The following is a 12998-nucleotide window of genomic DNA, read 5'->3' on the forward strand; positions in this document are numbered from 1 at the left end:
TCTGATCTCATATCCCTTCCAATTATTAGAATAATTTAGTACCTGGTATACTGACTTCCTACCATTAATTGTATCATTCTTTTTATGTCAGTATTTTCTTGGAACAATGGTTATTGGCAGGCCTGCACATTGGAGTTACCTGGACAAATTTAATGAAAAACTGATTTCTGAAATCTACATCATCCAAATAAATCAAACTCTGGGAGTTAGGTGTGGGTTGTTTTCTCTCTCTAGATGATTCTAATGTGTAGCAAGGATTTAAAATGCTAATTGAGAAACTGACCCACCAAATTAATGTCATGACTCAATAATGAAAACAAGGCTGTAAATCTTAAAATTACCTCCAATATCTCAACTTCCGAAATCCTACTCACCCCTCTTTCTAAGTCACACTGTATATTAATGCCTAGTCCAACAATTCTTGACTAGCAGGATCTCCAGTTGATTTCATCACCTATCCCTTGCCTGTCACTCCATCACTCTCCCTTTCCTCTTCATCTAGCAGAGACCTCCCTTTCCTTGCATGTACCCTGGATAATCTTGTCCTCTGAACTGAACATTCAAATCTTGCTCGTTTCCAACTACTTCACCTGCTCTGCATCTGCCCCTAAACAGCCAAATGAACTTGGGTGTGGGGAGAGGGATCTAACCTGCTGCATCTTTTCACTTAAAATTTATAGCCCTGAAAATCAAGTGTCCACAGCACTGTGACAGTCATACATTTTAACCTCTCCCCAAGTATTTCACACCTTCTCTGCTCAGACCTTATCCAAGTATTTCACACCTTCTCCCCAAGCATTTCACACCTCCTCTTTACCCAGGCTGCCTATCCTCCTCATTCTCAGCTTGTTTATTTTTTCACTGAGAAAATGGAAACAATAAGAAAAGAACTTTCTCAACCTTTGGACTTATTAACAACACATCTGTATCCATATAACTTCCTTCCCTCCTATTATAAGATGAACCATCTCTACCCTCCAGTTATTCCATCTAGTGACCAGTACCCATTCCTTGTACTAGTCAACCTCACTGCTTCCTATATACCTGCAGAAGATGTGAGACTACAGGGTCAGAGACAAAGCTCTCGATTTCTCATGGCACAGTAAGCAGCATAAACATGTTTGCATCGGTTCTTCCTAATCTCCCAAACCCCACAGGGACAATATGGGGGCACCTAGATGAGTGTGCATGCAGACACGTTCACGTCACAAACCTAGGAACATCGAGTTTAAGGAATCTGCCTCTGCTACAGCAAGCAACCAGTAAGCCCGCTCTCTGTTCCAGAAGGAGGCACTGCCTTATCCCTCAAGGCCGCTCACTACAAACACAATGCTGAGAAATAACCTGGGTAAAGATTGATCAGGGTCTTGCATTCTTGGCATACCTACAACAGAAATATACAGGGATACTCAAGGGTCTGTAGTAAATTGTCTTTTCCAAGGATAATCCACCCTTTGACCCTATAACATTCTTAGCCAGACTTGAGTTTTCATATATTGACCACCCTGCTTAATCTGATCAACAGATGCTGGGACCAAACCTGTTCAACTTGTTTCATATAGCATTAGTTAAGGCTAATATCAATAGGGTTCCAAAAAGCAGGAAGAGGTCAACCAGCAGTATTGACCTCAATCATGACTTCTAGGTTCCCAGCCAGCCAGTTGTGACTGTCAAGGGTAGTACTGGGTGTTATTTTAGACATCCAGGATGTAGTCTAAAGCCAATCTTTCTTAAAAATTCTATTATTATTTTATTTTTAGAGAGAGAGGAAGAGAAGGAGATAGGGAAAGAATCATCAATCGGTTGCCTCTCACATGCCTGCATCGGGACCTGGACCATAACCAGGCCTGTACCCTGACCAGAAATTAAACCAGCAACCTTTTGGTTCACAGGCTGGCACGCATTCCACTGAGCCACAGCAGCCAGGGCTAGAGTCAGCCTGCTATCCATTATTAGTCATGCAGTTTAGACTGGCCTGCTACCTCTGGTGTCATTGCCCAAAGCATCGCTCATCCATGATGCAGGAATAGTCCGTGACTATCTCTCCCACATACAAATGGGTAGGCCAAGGGGTCACAAGTCCCTCCAGCTTGGGAGTTGTTGTCAAACTTGACTTGGATCATCATTACATTGGTTGGTTAAAGAAACCTGGGTCATGTTGCTGAGTAGTTGCAGCCTGGAGAGCTACACATGGCATACCAAAGACTGCTCAGCAGCCAGAAGCGTGTGCATTTGTACAACATCAATCGAGTTTTTAAAGTGCGTGCTGGTCTTTGTGTTTCTACATGTGCAAGGCAGAGTCCATGTTCAGGAGCTGCCCTTGATGGCATTAAGCATAGCAAAATGGTTCCAAGAGGCCATGCCCACATGAGTTTTTCTGTTTCCATAGTAAATGGATGGGAATGACAGAGCAGTCAAAATGCCAGCCGCTGCAGTTTCTAGACTGCAGCAGACCATATGATTTTTGGCCAGCTGCAGTACAGGCTCATTGTAGGAGACAAAGAGAACATTCACTGCTATTGGTTTGGGCCCCACTCAGAGAATGCTGATTTGTGGATTAGCTGTTATCAAGGACCAAACTGAATGCCCAAGTGAGGTGCAGACTGTCTCCAGTTCCCAAAAGTCCAACAAGGAGCTGAACCTCTTTTTGGGTGGTGTGGTCCCAGAGATACAGCACTTTTCCTGGGGTGCCAGAGGAATTGAATCTTGTGAATCTGCCCACATAGTTCCAAGAAACTTCAGTTGACAAGCAGGACACTGAATTTTGCTGGGGTTTTAACAGCCACCCCTGCCGCTCCAAGTGTGATGGTCAGGAGTTTTGAGATGGATGTTTCCTACTTGCCAACTAACAGGACATCATCTGTAGGGTGAAAACTTTGAAGTCAGAGGATAGAGTCACACACTGAATCCTGGCTCACTCATTAGTGACAAAAGACAGAGAGTCTGTCCATCCTACTAGCGATCTCTACTTCAGACCCTCCCTGATGGTGATAGTCCCCTCTGACACAGGATGGGGTGTAAGCATCTAATACTGCAATTCCTATGCCTCATTCAGATGTACGAGCAACAATGCTGCTTCGGATTAGTCCAAAAGGCCTCCTCATAAGGCAATGTTAACTTTGTTGCCCCATTCAGAACCTTGTCCAGTCCCCATCATTAGACCAGGGAGGATGGTGATTAGGTGCTTAGATCCTTGGGAACTATAGAAAGTTGAGTTCCCTCTCTCCCTGAAGTTAGTATATTCATACAGAGTGTGTATGGCCTTCAGTCTTCCTTGGGGACAGAAAGAACTTGACCCAGTCACTTGGTTCCTTAAAGTATCAGGTCTTTCTTCTTTTTTTTGAAGTATTTTATATATTTTTTTAATTTTAATTTTTATTTTTATTTTATTGTTATTCTGGTACAGTTTTCTGCCTTTTACCCCCATCCCAGCCCAGCCACCCCGCCTTCTCCACCTCTCTCCCATTTCCACCCCTCCCTTGTTATTGTCCATGTGTCCTTTATACTTGTTCCTGCAAACCCTTCCCCTTTTCCTCTAAAATTCCCTCCCCTCTCCCCTCTGGTCACCATCATCCTATTCTCAATTTCAGGGTCTTTGGTTATATTTTGCCTGTTTGTTTGTTTTGTTGATTAGGTTCCTGTTAAAGGTGAGATCATATGGTATTTGCCTTTCACCGCCTGGCTTATTTAGCTTAGCATAATGCTTTCCAGCAACCATACTGTCATGAAGGGTAGGATTTCCTTCTTTCTTTCTGCTGCATAGTATTCCATTATGTAAATGTACCATAGTTTTGGGATTCATTTACTGATGGGCACCTAGGTTGCTCCCAGCACTTGGCTATTGTAAATTGTGCTGCTATGAACATTGGGGTGCATAGGTTCTTCTGGACTGGTGTTTCTGTGTTCTTAGGATATAATCCTAGCAGTGGAATTCCTGGGTCAAAAGGCAGATCCATTTTTACTTTTCTGAGGAAGTTTCATACTGCTTTCCATAGTGGTTGTACCAGTCTGCAGTCCCACCAACAGTGCACTAGGGTTTCCTTTTCTCCACAACCTTGCTGTTTGTTGTTTTGTTTATGATGGCCATTCTGACCGGTGTGAAGTGGTATCCCATTGTGGTTTTAATTTTCACCTTTCTGATAGCTAGCGATACTGAGCATCTTTTCATGTGTCTCTGGATAAAATCCCACTTGATACAGCAACAAGAAAAATAAAATACCTAGGAATAAACCTAACCAAGGAGAAAAAAAACCTGTACTCAGAAAACTGCACAACACTGAAGAAAGAAATCAAGGCAGACACAAACAAAAGGATTTTCTTGAGTGCAGGAAAGAGGAGGAAGGGATAGCAGAGAATGCAGAGGGAGAGAGGCAGAACTTCCTCCCCAGTGAGCAAGGCTTTGCATTGACTTTCACTTTCAAGTGGCTGATGGTGGCCCAGACTCAACAAAGCCAAAATTCTGTATCCTTACTGCTGGCACCATTTATGTCACCTTTGGAGACCCCCTGACTCAGTAGCCATAGTTAAATCATCTTTTCACAGGGGACTCGGGGATTACTGTCCAATTATCATGATGATACCCTTTTCTTATCCCATGTGCAGAGGAGAAAGCCATTCAAACAGTTCCTTTTAATCCCCCCTCTCATTGTATTCATGAACAAGTAGGACAGTCAGGGATCCCTATTTCCCTCCACCTCACACTTGGGCGAAGGCATTCACTACTTCCCACACACCTTCTCATACCTCCTAACCTCATCCCCTCTCTTCCAGATAGCCGATCTTGTCAGCAGCCTATTCTTGCTGTCCAAACTCTGAGGAACTGTGAGCAGTGTGAGATGTTTGCCCCACTCCCAACCTGGCAAGTTAGCCTGCCACGGGTTCATGAGTGCGAGCAGAAGACAAGAGACTTCTGGGTCAGAAACAAAACTATTACTGCAAGCAGGCAGCATGAGTTTTGCACCTGTCCCTCATGTCCCCAAATCCCGTGGGGACCATGCAGGTAGGCCTAGATGGATGCTGTGTGTGCAGTGGGTTTACATCACAGCTGAGGAACTGGATGCTCCTGTGTAAGGGACTTCCTGCAAACCTGCCAACCTTTGCCTTAGAGGGAGATGTTACCTTTCTTATATTGGACGGCAAACAAATCTGCCCCCTGCTCTGGGGTGACCCTGTATCTCTCAAAGCTGGCAAACATCCTTGAACAGATAGTCCAGAATGTAAACTGTCAGTGCCTTTGCTAAAAAGACACACAGAAATAAGAGCTCTGTAGAGAATTGTCTTCTAACACTAGTAATTTTTTAAATTTTATTTTTATCATTTATGCAGTTACCATTGTTCTTGCTCACTTTTTCTCTTACCCCTCTTCTCCCTACCCCTGGCCAACCCCCAGACTGCTGTTTGTGTCCATCGGTTGCACACAAATGTTAATCCCTCCACCATCTTTCACCCCGTCCCTGCAGCCTCCTTTCCGACAGCTGTCAGTCTGTTTAATGTATCTAAGCTTCTGTTACTATTTTGTTTATTAGTTTATTGTGTTCATTAGATTCCACATATAAGTGAGATCATGTGGTATTTGTCTTTCACTGATTGGTTTAATTAACTTAGCATAATTTTCTTTAGGTCCGTTCATGCTGTTGCAAAACATAAGAGTTTCTTCTTTGTTACTTCTCTCAACAGACAAGTGCTGGTGAGGATGTGGAAGAAAAGTGACCCTAGGGCACTGTTGGTGGGAATGCAGACTGGTGCAGCCACTGTGGAAAGCAGTATGGGGTATCCTTTAAAAATTAAAAATGGAACTGCCTTATGACCCAGTGATTCTACTTCTGAGAATATAAACCAAGGATCCTGAAACACCAATACAAAAAAATATATGCTTTTTTATGTTTATATTAGCATTATTTATAGTAGCCAAGATCTGGAAACAGCTCAAATGCCCACCTGTAGATGAGTAAATAAAAAAGTAATTTTTTTAAATTGAGATATTTATGTTTCTACATAAAATTTACCATTTTAACAACTTTCTGATGTACAATGCATTGACAGTAAATACATTCACAACTATCAGTTACCCATTTCCAGAGCTGTAATATTATTTTAAATGCACTGCTGGTTGGAATTTTCTAGAATTTTATTCAGATTTTTTTATCTGTGCTCATAGGCAGGATGGCCATGGTCCTGTTTCGTGGAAAGCAGCAGCAGCGCCGTGTGGCTCTGACCCAGCTCCTGGAAGGCGGACTGAAACTTCTCCTTTCCCAGATGCTGAAACCTTTTGCATTACATGGGAACTCCTGGCTCTTTGAAAGTTTATCACTGACTCATGAAATCACCTGGGTAAGGTATATTTTTAAGAGGAAAATCTTTGACCACTTTTTCAATTTCTGTTACAAATATTGATCTGTTCAGAGCATCTCCCCCTTCTGAAGTCAGTTTTGGTAATTCCGTTTTTCTGGAAAATTGATTTCATCTAGATTTTTAAAAATCTATACCTTAGTCACGTCTCTTGAGAAATTTTGATTTTTGTTTCTTCACTGCTTGACTACAACTGGCCACTTTTTTCTCCTAAGAATCAACTTCTTATTTTGTTGATCAAATCTGCTGTTTGCTTTGTTTTCTCTTTCATTAACTTCTGCTTTACTCCTTTCCTCTTTCTGCTTCCTTTGTTTTTGTTTTCCCTCTGGAGTTATAAAATTAGTTGTTTTTTAATTTACTAATGTATGCAACAGAGGCTACAAAACTTCCTCTGAGAAACTTGGGCTATGCCGGGGTTTTTGTCATACTTCTGTCATTGCTTTCTAACTGGATTCTGGCTGTGTCTGTGGATTATTTCTTAGATGGAATCACTATATGATTCATCATCTAAACTGGGCACTTTTGTCAATTAACTGTATCTTTTAGGTCAGGAAAACAGGTGTAAACCAGGACCGTTCTGGTTAAATCAGCAAGTATGGTCGCCCTACTTTTAACACAAGTTATTTAGAAGGGAATTTAAATTTTTCACATAAGATTTTGTTGGAAATAACTAATTTAGTGAATTTTGATAAAAACTGTAGTTTGCATGGGTGTTGTTTTTTGAAATCTATTGAGGTTGTATGACTTGTTTTTTGTCTAAAACTTGGTTAATTTTTCTGACTGTTCCAAATGGTTTTGTATAGAATAAATATTTTCTATTTGTTCAGTATACATTTCTTGATATCTTTTAGATAAACATCTCTTTTTTTTTGATAGAGCAACAGAGATTTATTTTTTCACGGCTCCACAGGCTGGAAGTCCAAGATTAAGGTGCTGGCTTGGCAGGTTTGCTTTCTGCTGAGGACTCCCTCCTTGGCTTGCAGATGGCCCCTCTCCTGCCTCTTCACATGGTCTTTTCTAGACAAACACCTTTCAGTTGCTAATGCTCCATTTAGTTATCTTTGTCTAAGTAATATATCAATTTCTAAGAAAAGTGAAAAAGTTTCCCATTATGAGAATAGATATTTAACTTTTCATTGTATTTCACTCTTTGGCTTAAGTAATTAAAAAACTCTATCATTAGATATGTAAAGTTTCAGGACTCTTAAGGGTATTTTATTAGCTTGTACCTTTTAGCATCTGATACTTTTTACCTTCAAATCTCTTCATCAGATATTAATGTTGCTACTTACACTTTCTTCTCTTGTAACAGCCTTAAGATATCACTTATATTTCTCTATATAATCACACATTTGAATTGTATAATTTGATTATCATTAATATATTCAGACAGTTGTTCAGCTATTACCTCCATCAGTTTTTGGACATTTCATCATCCCACAAAGAAACCCCATACTCACATAGAGCTGCCCACCATTTTCCCCCGGCTCCTCTCCGCCAAGCATGAATCCAACTGTCTCTACAGATTTGCCTGTCTAGACATTTGCTATAAATGGAATCATATAACATGTAGTCTTTTGTTTTGGCTTCTTTCACTTAGCAGAACATTCCAAGGTTTACCCATACAATAGCGTGTATCAGTACTTCATTCTCTTTTATTGCCAATAATATTTCATTATATGGGTACACCACATTTTGTTTAATCATCCATCAGTTGAGGGACATTTGGATTGTTTCTACTTTTTGGCCATTATAAATAATGCTACTATAAATGTTCACGTATGTATTTGTGTGGATATATGTTTCCATTCCTCTTGGATGTATACGGAGTAGAAGTTCTGGGTCATACGGTAACTCCATATTTAACAATTTTTAGAAGTGCCAGCTGTTTCCCAAAGGGGCTGCACCATTTTACATTATCACCGGCAATGTTTGAGGGCTCCAGTTTTTCTGCGTCCTTACCAGACTTGCTATTGTCCTTTTTATTGTAGCTGTCCCAGCGGGCAGAGAGTGGTATTTCGTTATACTTCTGATTTACCTTTCCATCATGGTTGGTTAATAGTGTCACATATCTATCATTTGCTTCTTGGCCATTTGCACATCTTCACTGAAGAAACATCTATTGAGATCTTTTGTCCATTTTAAAATTGGGATGTTTGTCCCTTTAATTACTAAGTTGTAAAAGTCCTTTGTGTACTCTGTTTACAAGTCTCTTGTCAGATACAGGATTTGCAAATATCTTTTCCCATTCTGTGGGTCATAGTTTCACTCCCTTTGTGGTATCATTGCAGCAAAAAAAAAGTTTTTCATTTTGATGTAGTCTAATTTCATTTAGTTTTTCTTTTGTTGTTTGTACTTTTGATGTCATATCTAAGAAACTGTTGTCTCACCCAAGGATGTGAAGGCTTACTCCTGTGTTTTCTTTTAAGAGTTTCAGCTCTCACCTTTAGATCAATGATTGATTTTGAAGTAATTGTTTTATTTGGTGTGATATACTGGTCCAGTTTCATAGCATTTTCCCCAAGCTCCGTTTTTTATATGGATATCCAGTTGTCCCATATGTTTTCTTTTTGTTAGTATTTGCCTAGAATGCTTTCCCATTACTTTAGTTTTAGATGCCAGCATAACTTTGTAATTTAGAAGTAAGATATGTGAGATGCAACAGTTATCCCCATTTTCCAGATTTGAGGAAAAGTCCGTGGTGAATTATCCAGGGACCCTTGCCTAGGGACAGAAAGGTAGCACTATAGATAGGAAAGTTGTTCTCGTTCTTTCTCACCCCATCCCAGGAGCTACATACAGCCTCACCTATGAGCCACTTAAATAAGCCCACCTCGCTCACCTTGAACTCTGCTTATTCACAACAGCCTGTTGCCCAGAGTAGCCAGGAGGGAATTACTAACCTTATGACTGACTAACGGAAACTTTGAAAATGATGGTATACTACAATTTTCTCATTTGGAAGTCAGAGCTTTTGGGAAGGCACAACAGGATTCTGAAGAAGCTGCAAGGGACAATTGAAACACATCTTATACCACAATATTTCTACTACTTTAGCTTTTCCCTATCTTTTTCTCTTTATTATCCATATGCTTTTTTTTGCCCACTCAGTGTATTACTCTCTTTTCTGAGTGTGAGTTTTTACTGCTGTACTCCTTTCCAGAGCTCTGAAAATATGCCCTGCGAATACACAGAGAAAGGGATGCCAAGCAAACCTGGTGCAGGGTAGACTCAAGAGGCTTTGTTAGTCCGTGGTCTGACTTGGGGTCTCTCTTCCTTGTCATTATTGATGTTTTGATCAGTTTGTTCTTTGTTGTGGAGACTGTCCTATGCACTATACGATGTTTAGCAGCATCTCTGGCCTCTACCCACTAGATGCCAGTAGTAGCATCTGCCAACCAGTCATGACAATCAAAAATGTCTCTAGACGTTGCCAAACAGCTTTTAGAGGACAAAATTACCCATACTTGAGAATGACTGTTTTAGCTATATAGTTTCTTTCTCACATCCTTTCTATCATCCTCACAAAACAAATGAATGGTTAAATATTTTTAACATGCCCAATGTTCTGCATTTTTCTTTTGCATTGTATTACGGTCTCTGAAAATGTCTTAACTGAAAGGCAGTTAGCTATTTCAACAGTGGACTGGTACCTGGTTTGATGAGCCACAGTTTTTATAGCCCCATCTGTAGTAATGATGAACCAATGTGTTTGAAAAGTGAGGGAAAAACAGCCCCTATCTATAGTGGTGCTCTGACTTCTGAGGCCTGTGGACACAAAGTCTAGCTAGAAAGCTCTAATATGAGTTCTCCAGAACTCTTTCAATATTTCAAGGGTGTATAATTTGGGATACCTTGCCCTGCAAAATCAAAAGACAGTAGACCCAAACTTGATTTATGTAAATTTTAATTTTTGTAGACTGTGTTCTCTTGTAGTTGACAAATCTACATCAAGAAAAAGACCCCGGTTATATGATCTACACGGATTTAATTTTGGGCTTTGGGGAACGTCTAGTGCTTTGTATTAAATCAAAAGTGACTTGCCTAACCTTTATAAAATTCTTCATTATTCTTATTAGGAATAAAGCAGACATACTTTAGAATGTGTAAGCATTGAACAACTGAATGATATCTATATTCATAAAAATACACAACCATGTTTTATGCTAGTATTAATTTAAGTGTTTATTTAGACCCAGTTGGATAAGGTAAGATGCATTACCTCTTTGCAGTATCAAAGTTGCTTCTTCTAAGTCATGCATCTATCTTAAAATTATTAGTCCTGTTTTTGGCATTGAGACATCTGGCTCAAGATTGAGTACATTTTGGGGTTACCTTTCATCTTTTGCATCTTTGTCATTGAGATTTTTTCTTTGTTTTAAATTTCCTTCTTAATAATGATGTTAAATTATTTTTAGCATCTTTGAATGAATAGTGAAGGAAAAGATCACCAGAAACTGATTTCTATTTAGATAGGACAAGTCTCAAGGTCTGGGCAGCTCTTTCTAAAAACTATTCTTGCTAAATGTTAAAATATAGCACAAAATTTTGCAGAAGCAGATGTTAACAGGATGAACTTGACCTGAACTTAGGAACCCAATTTGACAAGTATAGCCAACTACAAAGATGAAATTAACATGTAATTAACCAAACAGTGTGAAAGCAGACACTAAACCTCCCTTCTCAGAGACAGAGCTTTGGATGTGAATGCCCTGTCTCCTTTACTTGCTGCAAGCAAATGAAACTACCTAAGGACGACCACATCTGGTTCTTGACTAGAACACTCCAAGCCCCAAAACCCTTGAGTTTCATAACAAAAACTATGGAGAAAAAATCTCAGTATTTCCAGTGAGGCCAAAAAAGGAAAGGATACATGTTTTCTCTAAAACATCAAAGTCAATATCTAATTTCATTGTGGCTGCGGACAATAATGCTGAATGTCACTGTCACTTAGTTCTGATGTAGAGCGACTCAGCAAAGCAATTTCGAGCTTTTCTATTTCTGTGTGGTATCTTTCAACTTGTTGACTTTCAGGAGTCCCAGTGCCATTTCCCACCCTAGGGGCTTTGCAGGTCGAAACTCCCTCCGGAGCCCACATCGATCCCGTTAGTCTCTGACTCATCCAGGTACCAAGGGCCGGATGTGCATCCCGTGGGGTGGTGACTGAATAGTCCAGGGTTCTTGTACCATGAAAGCCTCGCAGTGAACCCGTGGCAATAACTTCAGAACCCACGCGTTCGGATGTCCCTCTGGCGGTCCCTTGCAGTGGTGGGTTGGGCAGTGATCAATCCCACGCCCTTCCCTGTGGACGGCTCCTGGTTTCTGGGCACCTTCTACTCGGGGGCCGTCTGGTGCGCGCCACTCCGGGTGGAAGCCAGCGGAAACTCCGAGCGTCCAGTGCCTCGTGGCGGCGCCCGGCGGTCCAGGGGTGAAGCCGGGCGGGGCCGCGGCGCGGGTCCGAGCGCCCGAAGCGCCGGCGGAGCATGTGACCACGCCGCGCGGGGCCGGGCGAGCAGTGCCGCGCGGTGGCGGCGGCGGGGAGAGCAATGGAGGCCGCGGCCGCCTGAGAGGCGGGTGCGCTCCTGGGACTGCTGGGCGGGCTCCTGGTGTTGCGGGGCCGCAGCGGGCTGGGCAGTCGCGTCTGCCGCCCGCGCGGGACCGCTCGTCACTGTCCAGCCGCTCTTCCAGCCTCGGCGCCGGGCGGGGACCTCAGGTGAGCGCCCTCTCGGGCCGCGGCCGGAGCCAGACAATGGGGGCAGCGGGCGGGCTTCTCCCCTCCACTCGCGATCCCGGGCGGGGTCACCAGGCGGGGTCCCCGAGGCGCTCGGGGATTTCCGACCTTGACTTTGCCCTTGCCCTGGGAGCGTGGGCTTGGCGTGGCCGGCTGTGGACACTCCCCGAGCAACCCGCGCGTGGCGTGCGCCGTTTAGGATCCCACTCGAGGGAACCTGCGAACGGGCAGCACTACGGGAACTTGCCGAGAGCGTGGGACCTTTCAATTCCCTCTTTCCTTCCCGCGCTGCGCTGCGGGTGCCTGTCCTGGGGTCCCCTGCTCCAGTCCGGGTGGCGGCGCAGGACAGAGCGAGACCTCGCCGTCTGGGATATGAGACGCTGACCAGGGTCAGCCCTCTCCCCTGCCGGGGCTGCATTGCTTTGTTTCACCTCTGCTAAGTCATTTCGCACAAACCCTTGTTGCCCCAATTCCGATGAGCCCCAGTTGGATGGCTGGAACCAGACAAAGGTTTTCCCTGTTTACCGAGGGCTGGAGCCAGGAGATTACACGTTGCCAGTAGTGTAAAATGTGTTTTTCTTATCTTCTCCCAGAGGTCTGGCTATGGTTTTCCTGGTTCTATAATCGTCCTTTCTTGCAGAGCTCTGTAGTGGCGAGATTGCACCCCCTAACCCTATGGATACGGTGGGTGGGGTACGGCCTTTATTCATGGTTATCAGTAAACAGAAGGGCTGACGTTCACATTTGATACTAGATATTCTCAGCATAGAGACATCAGAATCATTAACTGGATTCTGGATTTTAAGAGAGAATGTGCATATTTAAAGATATTTTGGTTCCTTGGGTGCGGGGAGGGGGGGGGACAAAACCTAGGAACTATGGCCATGTGTTGTGAAATTTTAATATGGTTTTATGAATA

The 12998-nt window shown here is 42.6% G+C and overlaps 1 protein-coding gene across 4 annotated transcripts in view; it reads left to right on the forward strand.

Moving 5' to 3' along the window:
* Positions 1-11857: 11857 nt before the first annotated feature.
* Positions 11858-12998, forward strand: part of CRACD (capping protein inhibiting regulator of actin dynamics) — a 238323-nt gene continuing 237182 nt past the window's right edge. For all 4 annotated transcript variants that reach the window (XM_045834313.1, XM_045834311.1, XM_045834312.1 and 1 more), the window contains exon 1: positions 11858-12061. The gene's annotated coding sequence lies outside the window, so the exon portion shown is untranslated. The remainder of the gene's footprint in view (positions 12062-12998) is intronic.

The sequence above is a fragment of the Phyllostomus hastatus genome, unplaced genomic scaffold (assembly GCF_019186645.2).
Source record: "Phyllostomus hastatus isolate PE091 unplaced genomic scaffold, TTU_PhHast_1.1 phas_contig_196, whole genome shotgun sequence".
In the NCBI taxonomy this organism is placed as follows: Eukaryota; Metazoa; Chordata; class Mammalia; order Chiroptera; family Phyllostomidae; genus Phyllostomus; species Phyllostomus hastatus.